The sequence below is a fragment of the Rhinoraja longicauda genome, chromosome 15, assembly GCF_053455715.1.
Source record: "Rhinoraja longicauda isolate Sanriku21f chromosome 15, sRhiLon1.1, whole genome shotgun sequence".
Classification (NCBI taxonomy): Eukaryota; Metazoa; Chordata; class Chondrichthyes; order Rajiformes; family Arhynchobatidae; genus Rhinoraja; species Rhinoraja longicauda.
This window is the reverse complement of record NC_135967.1, coordinates 5,675,522-5,689,962: the sequence shown is the minus strand read 5'-3', so window position 1 is coordinate 5,689,962 and position 14,441 is coordinate 5,675,522.

The following is a 14,441-nucleotide window of genomic DNA, read 5'->3' as shown; positions in this document are numbered from 1 at the left end:
TTCCGGCTGTATGTATATGATATGATATGATATTATCAATTCTACCTTTGGTGATTATTCTCTTTCAAGTAAGTGAACTACTTTGGCTAAAGGTGATGCCTTAAAGTTACCATTTTAGCTGAACATTAAAACAACATCTGCTTGTTCTGAATGTTAATAAATAAATATCAGTTATCGTTGCATATTATCAGAAAATGCAGTCTTTCTTGTTGATTGGCTGTGCTGGGTCAAGCATGAAACATTCAGTGTAACTATGGTTTAAAAGTCTTAGTTTCAAAATGTTAGTTATGGAGTAAAGAGGTCACACAGCACAGAAACAGCCTCTTTGATCCACGCTATCCATGGCAACCATACAGTCATAGAGTCATACAGTGTGGCAACAGGCCCTTCGGCCCACACCGGCCAACATATCCCAGCTACATTAGTCCCACCTGCCCACGTTTGGTCCATATCCCTCCAAACCTGTCCTATCCATGTACCAGTCTCACTGTTTCTTAAATTTTGGGATAGTCCCAGCGTAAACTACCTCCTTTGGCAGCTCGTTCCATACACCCACCACTCTTTGTGTGAAAAGGTTACCCCTATTAAATCTTTCCCCCTTCACCTTGAACCAATGTCCTCTGGTCCTCGATTCACCTTCTCTGGGCAAGAGACTCTGTGCATCTACCCGTTCTATTCCTTGCATGATTTTATACACCATGTATAACCATGGATTACCTTTCAGTAGTGATCCCATTTACCAGCACTAAATCCATGGCTCTCTATTCCTTGGCAATTCCAGTGTTCCTCCAGATACATTTGCGAGAGTCTTTGACTCCATTACCATCTCAGGCAGCGCATTCTAAACTCCAAACTTTACTCCTCTAGGTGAGAAAAGATCTTGCCCTTTTCATCCTATCGTTGAACTTTCATCTTTGAACCTATGGTCTCTGGTTAGATTTAGATTTAGATTTAGATATACAGCGCGGAAACAGGCCCTTCGGCCCACCGAGTCCGCGCCGCCCAGTGATCCCCGCACATTAACACTATCCTATACCCACTAGGGACAATTTTTACATTTACCCAGTCAATTAATCTACATACCTGTACGTCTTTGGAGTGTGGGAGGAAACCGAAGATCTCGGAGAAAACCCACGCAGGTCACGGGGAGAACATACAAACTCCGTACAGATGGCGCCCGTAGTCAGGATAGAACCTGAGTCTCCGGCGCTGCATTCGCTGTAAGGCAGCAACTCTACCGCTGCGCCACCGTGTTACTGACATCTGTGCTGTTGGTTTCAGTTTTTGTTTGGTTTAGTTTAGATATACAACGTGGGAACAGGCACTCAGGACAAACCAGTCCCCACCGACCACTACCACTATCCTCGGACACTACCACTATCCTAAACTGGGGGAAATGTTTACATAGGCCAAATAACCTACAGACCTGTACGTCTTTGGAGTGTGGGAGGAAACCGAAGATCTTGGAGAAAACCCACGCAGGTCATGGGGCGAGCGTACAAACTCTGTACAGACAAGCACCCGTAGCCAGCATCGAAACTGGGTCTCTGGTGCAATAAGCGCTGTAAGGCAGCAACTCCACTGCTGCGCCACCTTGCTGTCGAATGGGGAAAAGTTTATTCCTGATTACCCGACTGAGGCCCGTCATAATTTTGTGCATCTCTATCTGGTCTCTCCGTAGCTTCTCTGCTGCAAGACAAACAAACTCAGCCTCTCCAGTCGCTCCTCATTACTGAGGCTTTCCATCCCTGACAAAATCCTTGTAAACCTTCCCTGCGCCCTCTCCAGAACAATCTCACCCTGTCTCCACAGAGATGACCAAAACTGTACACAATATTCCAGATGAGGTCACAACAATGTTTAATGAAGTCTCATCATAACCTCTGTGTGCTGGCTGATAAAGGCTAGCATCCAACATGCCTTCTTGCAGAATTTTTGGACTTGTATGTCTAAGTTCCTCATTACGCCTAAGGGCACAATTACTTATTGTGTGTGTTTTAGTTTAGTTTAGAGATTCAACATGGTGATATAGTGATCCCCGCACACTAACACAATCCTACACATAATAGAGTCAATTTACAATTTTACCAAGCCAATTAGCCTACGAACCTGTATGTCTTTGGAGTGTGGGAGGAAACCAGAGCACCCGGAGAAAACCCACGTGGGTCACGGGGAGAACGTACAAACCTCACACAGGCAGCACCTGTAGTCAAGGTCGAACCCGGGTCTCTGGCGCTGTAAGGCAGAAACTCTACCACTGCGCTACCGTGCTGCCCAATGTTCTTTCCCAAAATGCATCACATCATTCCTATCAGGATTAAATTCCATTTGCCACTGCACTGTCTAACCAACCTGCTGATCAAGACTATCCGAAGACTCTCCTCCCCACTATCTACAACACTGCTAATTATTCTGTCATCTGCAAAATTTACTAATTATATTTCATATTTTAACATCTAAGTCACCAATGTATTAACAGACAGTCACATCCCCAGTATTGATCCTGTGATACACTGCTGGTCCAGGCTTCCAAACCCTAAACAACCTCCCATTATTCTTCTCAATCGCCATCCCTTGCTTTATAAGCCAATTGTGGATCCAATTTGCCAATTTTCCCCGGTTCCATGAAACGTGGGACTTTGACAAATGCCTTAGGACAAATCCACACAGACTATATCAGTGCTCTGCCCTCAATAGATTACGTAGTTGTACCTTTGAAAAACTAGGTAGATGGACAGGATTACCCACCAACAAAGCCACGTTGACTATCCCTGATCAATCCATGCCACTCTGAGTACAGATTGATCCTGTCTCAAAGGACCCTAAAAAGAAACCACATTTGCCGTCTTTCGGTCTGCTGGCACTTCATTACAGACAGTTGAAGGTCTGAAAATCTATGTCAGGGGTCCAACAACCTCTGTATATGCTTGCCAATGCACCTGGGTTATATCTCCTCAGGTCCTGGAGATTTATCCTCCTTTAGGTCCATTACGGCACATTGGAACAAGGGTAGAGTTGCTGCCTCACAGCACCAGTAACCCGAGTTCTATCCTGACTACGGGCGCTGCCTGCACGGAGTTTGTATGATCTCCCTGTGACCGCGTTGGTTTTCTCCGGGTGCTCCGGTTTCCTCCCATATTCCAAACTAGTGCAGGTTTGTAGGTTAATTGGCTACCCTAGTGTGTCGGATAGAACTAGTGCACGGGTGATTGCTGGTCGCCACAGACTCAATGGGCCAAAGGACCTGTTTCCACACTGAATCTCTAAACTGAATTAAACTTAACTGCCCCCCACCCCGCTCCCCGAATTAACCATTCAACCTGATCACCTTATTAATGCAACATGTTGCAACCTGACTGAGATACTCCCATTGTCTGATCCATCCGTTCCCCATCCTCCCTGCAACTTAATCCTAATTTATGTTATCTTCTTCCGTGTTCTGTTAAAGAGTCTTAATATTTAACAAAACAGTTTTAAGCACCTTTATAAAGTCAATATAGATATTAATAAATCTTTGAATTATTATAACTACAACTATTATTAAAATTTAGAAAATAATCAGGTCAGCCAACTTCAGTGGAAAGAGAAACTGGGTCAATGCCTTAAGGTAAAGACATTTCATTGGAATAGTGAAAGGAAACAAGTTAGTGTTAAGTTGGAGAGAGGGTGGGGTGGGAATGGGTAAGACACTGGGAATATTTCTCATACCACGAGTTCCCAGCCGTTTGTCTCACTAATTCTCCATCCCTCTGTAGCCCATCCATGTGCGATTACTTGCACTATTTCAAAGATGCCCAAAACAAACTTGAGGAACAGTACCCCATCTTCTATACCTATATCCTTCCTTTATCCCGCCCCCCTGACATTAGTCTGAAGAAGGGTCTCGACCCAAAACGTCACCCATTCCTTCTCTCCTGAGATGCTGCCTGACCTGCTGAGTTACTCCAGCATTTTGTGAATAAATACCTTCGATTTGTACCAGCATCTGCAGTTATTGACTTAGAGTACCCCATCTTCCATCGGTTCAGCATGTTTAATATTTAATCTTTTTTTTTCTCTTTCCACAGACATAGCCTGATTTGCTGGGCACTTCTAATATTCTCCATTTGTTTTCAGTTCTCTGTAATATCTGGTACCTCCATTCTGCAGCTTTTGCAGATCCACTTCCTTCTTTCACACTCATTAACTGTGCTCATTAATCTATCAATCAGGCGGCTTCATAAACAGTTTAGCACCTTAACAACACTAGCCTCACTTTGATAGAGATATTACTTTTGTCCGATCATTACCCCCCTTACTCTCTGAAATGTAAAATTAAACTAGTTTTCTCACTTCTCCAGTTCTTTGACCTGAAATGTAACAATCTTTCTACCTAATGAGTGTTCCCGCCATTTTACGTGCTCATTTCATCATTGCTAAAGCTGACAGATACTTGCTCCTTGTGAAAGGGAAGTTACTATCACTGCCACTAGGTGTGAGTCAAGATGATTGTTAACCCCAGAACTACAGGTAATGCACAATAGTTTCTGCCCTATCAGTGTTATCCAGAAAGCAAGAACATATAACGCTTCCTTGTAAATCCCTTGCACTAAATTCTGTCAGGTGTCATGCAATGATGTTTAATGTTTGTTGACTAAAAATAAATCACCATCTCTTGGAATAAACTTGAAATTCAGAGCACTGAATTTCAAAGGCATTGCTCAACCAGGATTGTTTCAAATTTGGAGTATTGCACACAACTTGGAGTATTACACACAGTTCTGGTTGGCCATTACAGGAAAGATGTGGAGGCTTTGGAGAGGGTGCAGTGGAGGTTTACCAGAATGCTGCCTGGATTAAGGGGTTTCAACTACAGGGAGAGGTTGGATAGACTTGGGTTGTTTTCTCCGGAACATAGGAGGTTGAGGGGACATTTGGTAGAAGTAAGTAAAATTATGAGAGGCATAGATAGGATAGACAGTCAGAACCTTTTTCCCAGAGTGGAAATGTCCAACACCAGAGGGCATAGTTATAAGGTGAGAAGGGGAAACGTTAATGGAAGTGTATGGGGCATATTTTTTCCACAGAGTAGCGGGACACTGGAACACTTTGCCGGGGGTGGTGATACAATAGTGGCATTTAAAAGGCTTTTGGATCGGCACATGGAAGTGCAGGGAATAGAGGGATGTGGATCAGGCTCAGGCAGAGGAGGTCGGTTTAACTAGGCAAAATCATCATGGGCCAAAGGGCCCAGTCCTGTGCTGCACTATTCTATGTTCTATATTCTATGTTCTTTTAGAGATACAGCATGGGAACAGGCCCTTCAGGTCCACACTGACCAATGATCAGCCACACACTAGTTCTATGTTTTCCCAGTTTTGCATTCTACACATACACTAGGAGCAATTTACACAAGAAAATTAACGTACAAACCTGCAAGTCTCTGGAATGTGGCTGCACATTTGGAATCGGTGCACCCAGAGAAAACTCAGATAGTCGCAGGAACAAACTCCATACAGACATGACCATCGTCAGGGTCTCTGGAGCTGTAAGGCAGCAGCTCTACCATTGTACCACTGTGCTGCCCTTAATATTCTATGTAATATTTTACTCCACCGTCAATGCAATATATAATAGCTGTCAAATTAAGAAAAAATTGTGGATATAATAAATTTGTGTTTAGTTCAGTTCAGTTTACTTTAGTTTAGATACAGCGCAGAAACAGGCCATTCGGCCCACCGAGTCTGTGCCAACCAGCGATCCCCGCACATTAACATTATCCTACACACACTAGGGACAATTTCCAATTTTGCCAAGGCAATTAACCTACAAACCTATATGTCTTTGGAGTGTGGGAGGAAACCGGAGATCCTGGAGAAAACCCACACAAGTGACCTATTGGGGGCTAGTGGAACCAAGGGATATGGGGAGAAGTTGGGCACAGGTTACTCTTGTGGACTCTCATCCACAAGAGTAACCTGTGCCCAACTTCTCCCCATATCCGTTGGTTCCACTAGCCCCCAATAAATCACCTGTGTGGGTTTTCTCCAGGATCTCCGGTTTCCTCCCATGATCCCAGCCATGATCACAATGAATAGCGGTGCTGGCTCGAAGGGCCGAATGGCCTCCTCCTGCACCTATTGTCCACGTCTATGTTTCTAGGTCACGGGGAGAAAGTGAAAACTCCGTACAGACAGCACCCATAGTCAGGATCGAATCTGGGTCTCTGGCATTGTAAGGCAGCAACTCTACCGCTGCGCCACTGTGCCACCCCGCTAACAAGTCCGCATGTTGGGTTTGTGCGTGTATTTACATCTGCCTGCATGTGTCTATTTTAGAACAGAAAGATTTAGGAGTACAGGTACACAGTTCCCCAAAAGTGTGGTCACAGGTACAGTAGATAGGGTGGTAAAGAGCCACAGCCGAGAAAACATGCCTCTACCTCCTTTGGAAACTGGGGAAATTCAACATGTCTCCATTGACTCCTACAAACGTATACAGATGCACCATAGAAAGCATACTGTTGGGTCGCAGCTTGGTTTGGAAACACCTCTGCTCAAGACCACAAGAAATTGAAGAGATTAATGCATGTAGTCCAGTCTATCACACATACCAGACTCCCCACCATTGACTCCATCCACAGAACACAATGCCTTGGAAAAGTAGCAAACGTATTCAAGGACTTATCCCACCCCAGGCATTCCTTTTTCTCCCCAATTCCATTGTGCAGAAGATACATAAGCTTGAAAGCATGCACCACCAGACTCAAGAACAGCTTATTCCCCTCTGTTATTAGATTTTTGATGGTATCGTGGACAATAATATACCTAAACCTAAAGAAGGCTTTGATACATTGGCCTTTATCTGCCAGGCTATTGAATCTAGAAGTCGGGACGTTATGTTGCAGTTGTACATTGGTGAGGCCGCATTTGGAGTATTGTGTTTAGATTTGGTCACACTACTATAGGAAGGAGGTCATTAAGCTGGAAGGAGTGCAGAGGAGATTTACGAGCATGTTGCCAGAACTTGAGTGCCTAAGTTATAGGGAGAGTTTGGATAGATTTGGACTTTATTACTTGGAGCACCGGAGGGTAAGTGATCATTTTATAGAGGTGTATAAAATTACACAGGGAATTGATCAGGTGAACGCGCAGAGTAGGGAATCAAGAACCAGAGGACATGGCTAAAGATAAGAGGGAAAAGATTTAATAGGAATCTGAGAGGCAACATTTTCACTCAGAGGTTGTTGGTATATGGAATGAGCAGCCTGACAATGTGATAAAGGAAGGTATTACTCTAGCCAATTAAAAAACAATTGGACAGGTACATGGATAGGGAATGTTTAGAGCGATATGGGCCAAACAAGGGCAAACGAGACAAGCTTAGATGGGATACCATGGAGGAGCTGGGTCAAAGAGCCTTTTATTGCTAAATGGTTCTACAATTCAATTGTCGAGGGTCGTCAAATGGGAAGAGATGGTCCAGCACATTGATGCAATCACAAAGAAAACGTATCAACACCTCTACATCCTTAGAAGTTTGAGATGATTTGAGATCTTTACGTTCGCACTGGTGTTGCACAAATAATGGGTAATGATGAGTTTCCACACAGAAAGGTGATTGAAAATCTGATTGAATGGTGCCAGAACAACAATGGGGGAGTGGAGGTGGGGGGGAAAGGAGGGGGGAGGGGGGAGAGTAGTAGGGGGGGAGGGGTGGGGTGGAGAGGGGATACAGTGGGAGTGGGGGAGAGGGGGCTGGGGGGAGGTGAATGGGGGTGGAGGGAGGGTAGTGGGGGGGTGTAGGGGTAGGAAGGGGGGGTAGGGGGGCATGGACCGTTGTGATTTGCTGTTGAAGACCACTGGAGCAAATATGTCTTCAATGAAATTAGGTATGTGCAGTTTTAAATGAAACTCTTTCTTCATAACTTAGTCACACATTTTATGACCATTGTTCTTTTAATCAATATCAAGGGAATTGGGATGTGTACGGAAAAAGCAAAATAGAAAAAACAAAACAAAACAATTTTTTCTTTGTTGTAAAAAGTATTTCTGTTCAATAACCCTTTCTATAAATAGCAGAATATACTCTTGATAGGCCTGACATTGTACATGTAGTCCAAGAACTACAGACTGTTGGAAATAATAGTCGTTTTTCACACATGAATGTAGCACGACGCGTATGCGCATTTGGGGTGCATACTTTTTTTTGCTGAAAAGTTGCATTACGTGCCATATTGTGAATTTTGATGTAAAATGCTGAATTTTGGACATCAAAATTATGAATTTGTAAAATCAAATGTTGGGAGGTCTGCTTAGATCCCTCTGTACATCAATGCTGTTGAGGGTCATGCCATTAATTGTATATTAATTAGTTGTATTGTAACTTACTAACCAACCCATTTATGTTTACACCCAAGTCATTTATATATCTATCAGAAACAGATGAGGTCCCAGCACAGTGCCCTGTGGAACTCCACTGGCCCACAAACCTCCAGCCTGAGCATTGTCCTTCCACCACAGCCTTCTGTCTTCTATCAATAAGCCAGTTCTGAATCCATACATCCAACTCACAGTTCATCCCGTGCATCTTAATCTTCTGGATCAGCTTACCATGGAGGACATTATCAAGTGCCTTGCTAAAATCCATGTAGACAACATACATCGCCCTACCCTCATCAATCACCTTCATCACCTCCTTAAAAAAACTCAATCCAATTGGTAAGAAATGACCTGCCATGTATAAAGCCATGCTGACTGTCCCTAATTAACCCATTCTCCACCAAATGGCAGTAAATCCTATCTCGAAGTATCCTCTCCAATGCTTTCCTTCCACTAACCGGCCTATAATTCCTTGGATTGTTGCTACTTCCTTTCTTTAATTAAGGAACAACATTGGCCACTCTGAGTGCATCACAATGTTTGAAGCTCAGACTCCAGCTCATCAACCTTGAACTGATATTCCTTGTGTGGCTGGCAGGAGCTGTAACTGTGGTCCACCTGTCTGCACATGTAATCACAACAGATTGCCTGCCTCACCAATGCTTTTCTATTAAATTAATGAGAGTCGTGGAGTCACCGAGCTAACCAGGTGGCGAAACAGTCTCTCAGTTGGTTTGGATTTAATTGGGGGTTTTTTACACGAACGTCTTATTTGTTCTAACATCCTCCTTTGTTCGGAGTGTTTCCAGCATTTTCAATGTAAATGTAAAGGAGTGTGTTTTGGAGTAACAAATCATTTGCAGTACTTTACAATTTTTACAACACACCTTTATTAAAAACACCAATGCTTGAAATTAAAAAAAGGTGCAATAGATATGAAAAATAATGAAATATTGTTGACAAGTTTTAAAACATGTATGTTCAATGTTGTCCTAGTATTCATTGCATGTGGGGAGGGAGAGGGTAGCTTTGTGGCAACACCTCCACGCACTGCACGTCTTCAGTCGGTAATAAACAGGCTGTTTGATTAGTTCCTCCTAATTTATGATCAGATGAATGAGGGGCGATCTGAAAGAAGAACAACGTTCTTCATATAAATTATGCATATTGATTAAAATTTAAATGTCATCCAATGGCCTGGCATTAATTAATTGCTGCACTCTACCAACAGGGCATTGATGTCAGTGGAGATGAGCATAGTACCAGATTAACAGCTCCCACACATTAAACCACATCATCACTGCAGGTGTCAGCTCTGCCCGTTTAAACTGGAGGCACAACCCCAACTATGATTGTTCATGATATCGACAACAAAATGTCATGATCAAGATAAATATTGCACACTGCTAGTCTGCAAAGCCCGTCAAAGGCAGGTGCAATACTGATCTATAAAAGTGCAGATGGCAGAGAGAACTGAAGCAATCATTTATCTGCAGAAATTGTGCAGTTCATCTGAGAGTATTCAATGTGTAGGGAGCAGATGCTGGTTTAAACCGATGATAGGCCCAAAATGCTAGAGTAACTCAATGGGACAGGCAGCAACTCTGGATAGAAGGAATGGGTGACGTTTTGGGTCGAGATCCTTTTTCAGTCCGAAGAAGGGTCCCGATCCAAAACATCACCCATTCCTTCTCTCCAGAGATGCTGCCTGTCCCACTGAGTTCCTCCAGTATTTTGTGCCCATCTGAGGGTATTCAATGTTCCACTGGACTTCTATGCCTGATCTTTTCTATTGGAACCTAATCAAATGTACAGCACTTTGGTCAACGTGGGTTGTTTTTAAATGTGCTATACAAATAAAATTGACTTGACTTGACTTAAAACGCTATCACAATTTCGATGCATTTGGTCAGAAATTTAGAAAAATGCTCCTTTTCGAACAATACGGAATTCTCATGGTTTTCATGCTGGAATGGCAGTGCGGTGGTTCAGAACACAATGTTAACCCATGTATGGACATGTATGGACATGTGTCAGTTTGCGGGGATCGCAGGTCGGTGCGGACATGGTGGGCCGAAGGGCCTGTCTCGCGCTGTATCTCTAAAATAAGCTAAACTCAAAAACCTTCCCTTTTTCTGTGATCCAGTTTGAGGAGCACTGTGTTGATGACAAGTGGGAATTAAAATGAACATAAATCATTATCATCTCTACAGAAAAATACAGAATCCAAATGTAGATCAATACTTTAGAAAATTTGATACGTTGGCTCCAGATAATAAGTTTGAGCCAATTTCCATCTGAAAACCGATTACCATTTGATACTGTGTCGCCAATTGTGGTATTCTTCATCACAGAAGAACTTAATTTCACTGTTACAGTTTTTCCAACGCTTTCTGCTTTCCACAGAGTGATATTAAACACATCCCAGTACAATACCATTTCTTATGATAACTGGGTTACTCACTACTTAAGTCTCTGGCAGTAAATGGAATGTGAATAAACCTTTTATCAACATAAATAAAAGCAAGCTTGCAGTAAGGCGAGGAAGTAAATGTGTATTTAATTAGTTCCTCATTCAACATTGGCCATGTCATCTATATTTTGTGCTTATCAGGTATTGAACTTGAACCTGGAGCTTTTGAGTCATTGCCACCATCTATGGCTGACACCAGCCTGTATAACAAGCTGACACAATGTTGAAACCTGGAATTCCCAGCCCCTGCAGGTTGTGGATGTTAAAAACTAATTGGCAGCTCCAGATTGAAATTAGTGGGTGTGAGCATCAAATGACATGGAGTTTTAAGGTGAGGGGGAAAGATTGAATAGGAAGCCGAGGGGCAATCTTTTACTCAAAAGGTGGTGGGTGTATGGAACAAGCAGCCGGAGGAGGTAGTTGAGGCAAGTCACAATGTATAAAAAACATTTGGGCAGGTGCGTGGATACGATAGGGTTAGAAGGATTTGGGCCAAATGCAGTCAGATGGGACTGGTGTAGATGGGGCATGTTAGTCGGCGTGGGCAAGTTGGGCGGAAGGGCCTGTTTCCATGCTGTCTGACTCTATGACTCTCTGATTCTAAAGCAGGTAAATTGAGCTAAGATATAAATTAGCCATGAACTCGCCAAATGGTGGAGCAAGCCAACCCACATGGCCCTATGAATAAGAAATTAACTGCAGATGCTGGTACAAATCGATTTATTCACAAAATGCTGGAGTAACTCAGCAGGTCAGGCAGCATCTCGGGAGAGAAGGAATGGGTGACGTTTTAGGTCGAGACCCTTCTTCAGACCCATCTTCAGAACTTCTTCAGAACTATCATATTGTTCTCATATGCTCTCACAACATATCTGGGGAGGTTCCAGCCCATTGCCCCTGCTAGTTCTCAGAACAATCCAATCAATCCAATCCATCTGATGCAGGTTCTTAACCTAAATGCGCACCATTGATTTCCCCTTATAGGTGCTGTTTGAACAGGTGAATTTTTATTTTAATCCACATGGCCCTATAACTGTTTAATGATTTCCCCAGTTTACTGACGTCTGGTGTTGGGCAGAGCTGAAACAGTTCAGCAGCATTTTCAGATATCATTCCATTAAGTCATTGAAATCAATTCCACTCGAGTTAAGTGATCAACCAAAATATATCAATTTTGTCTTGCATTTTAATCTGCTTTCTTCCCCCCACACAAACACAATTACTTCCAATCACAAAACTTGTTTGTATAGCTTCCTGCAGAATCTTCGGATGTGGTAAAGCCTCGTACAGCTTTCTGAAACAATCTTTGCTGTGATGTATCAATGCAACAACTTGAAAGCAGGAAGCTCCCTGAAAGAGTAAATGCTTTATTTAGCTTTTTTTTATGGGTAATGTTGGTCAGTGGATAAACTACCCTGCTTTGGTTTAAAATTATGTTGGGAGATTTTTTAAACAATTAACTGAGTGGCAAATAAGTCCTCACTCAGTTCAACATCTAATTCAAAAGGCAATACTTCCAACAAAGAAGTATTCCAACAAAGAAGTATTCCAACAAGTGCTCCATGGTGAAATCTCCTCAGGGTATGCCTACTTTCAACAAGTTCTCCTCCTCCCTGAAACGTCACCCAATCCTTCAGAGATGCTGCCTGTGACGCCGAGTTATTCCAGCATTCTGTGTCTATCTTCCATGCAACATACTACTTTTGTCATCTCAGAGATTTTACCCAAGTCTCCAGATTGGGACTTGAATCCACAAACTTTGGCCATGGAACATACATGTTAAAACTTAGCACATTGGGGAACTTGTACATTTAGCTGAACCTTCAGACTTATGGACTTCAGGCTTCAGCTACTACAACAACAATAACAGTAACATTAATGTTCTTGGTGACTCAGACATGGATAGTCATAGACGGATACAGTGTGGAAACAGGCCCTTTGGCCCAACTCGCCCACACCGGCCAACAATGTCCCAGCTACCCTAGTCCCACTTGCCTGCGCTTGGTCCATATCCCTCCAAACCAATCCTATCCATGTACCTGTCTAACAGTTTCTTAAATGCTGGGATAGTCCCAGCCTCAACTACCTCCTTTGGCAGCTTGTTCCATACACCCACCACCCTTTGTGTGAAAAAGTTACCCCTCGGATTCCTATTAAATCCTTACCCCTTCACCTTGAACCTATGTCCTCTGGTCCTCGATTCCCCTACTCTGGGCAAAAGACTATGCATCTACCTGATCTATTCCTCTCATGATTTTGTACACCTCTATAAGATCTCCCCTCATCCTCCATGGAATAGAGACCCAGCCTACTCAACCTCTCCCTATAGCTCACACCCTCTCGTCCTGGCAACATCTTCATAAGAGTTCCCAGGGCCCATAGTGCAAAAAGATTCCTAAAATGTGGGAAATAACTAAACTAAAACTCTGAAATGCTGCCTTTTTTTAAAATACCAGTAACTGTGATTTCATCACTACCCACAAAAGTTGCTGGATTTTGCTTTCCCTGCAGATAAATCCTGCCATACTTTGAAAACTTTACAGTTACAAAACAATGAGAAGGAATTTGGTGTAAGGCATCATAGTGCAATATACAAAAGAATTTAGTTACCAGTTGAACTCATCTCATGCACACTTAATTCCATTAAGGTCAGTGCATTTTCCATGTAAGACTAATCTTACATTAATTATGTACATAGATCCCTCAAAGTGGCATCACGGGTAGAAACACTGGTAAAGAAGACCTTTGGTATATTGGCATTCATCAGTCAGGATACTATGTACAGAAATTGGGACATCATGTTACAGTTGTCCAAGATGGCGAGGCTGCATTTGGAGTACCGTGTTCAGTATTGGTCACCCTGCTACACATGCATTTTGTGTCTATCTTCGCAATAAAGGACACTTCTATTTCCTGATCAGTTATATTGCCCCCAGCCTGCTTTACAACCTTACCATTCCATAGCTCGGTGTCTCCCTCTCCCCTGACTCTCAGTCTGAAGAAGGGTCTTGACCCGCAACATCACACATTCCTTCTATCCAAAGATGCTGCCCGTCCCGCTGAGTTACTCAAACATTTTGTGTCTATCTACAGCTAAATCAAATATATCCCTTTCCAATAAGCTATCACACCATGAGGTCCTACTGAACCAAAACGGATCATGTCCTCAGCTGAATTTACTACATGCATCCTTCCAAGCGATGTCACTGTTTGTTCAGCTGGAATATAAATCTTTATATTCATGTATTTTTGTTCCCCACTTCCTCACTAGCCCTAAATTTTAATCTTCAATACATTGTCTATTCAACATATAATGTCAACCAACGCCACACAGGCCAGAAATCCTTAAGACCAGGTAGATTAAATTTTATAGTGTGTCTAATGAGCAAATCTATACAATATCTTCAAGTCATTATTCCGGCAATTTCTCCGGTTAGCAGCTAATGCAGACCCAAAAGGCATCCTCTCCATGTCGGCAAAATGGGAAAACATACAGAACAAATTGGCCGACATTTTAATTCCAGGTCAGGCCCATGGGGAATTAGTATGAAATGGAAATTTATTTTGTAGAATAAAATGTCAACAATAGTTTAGTTTAGTTTACTTTA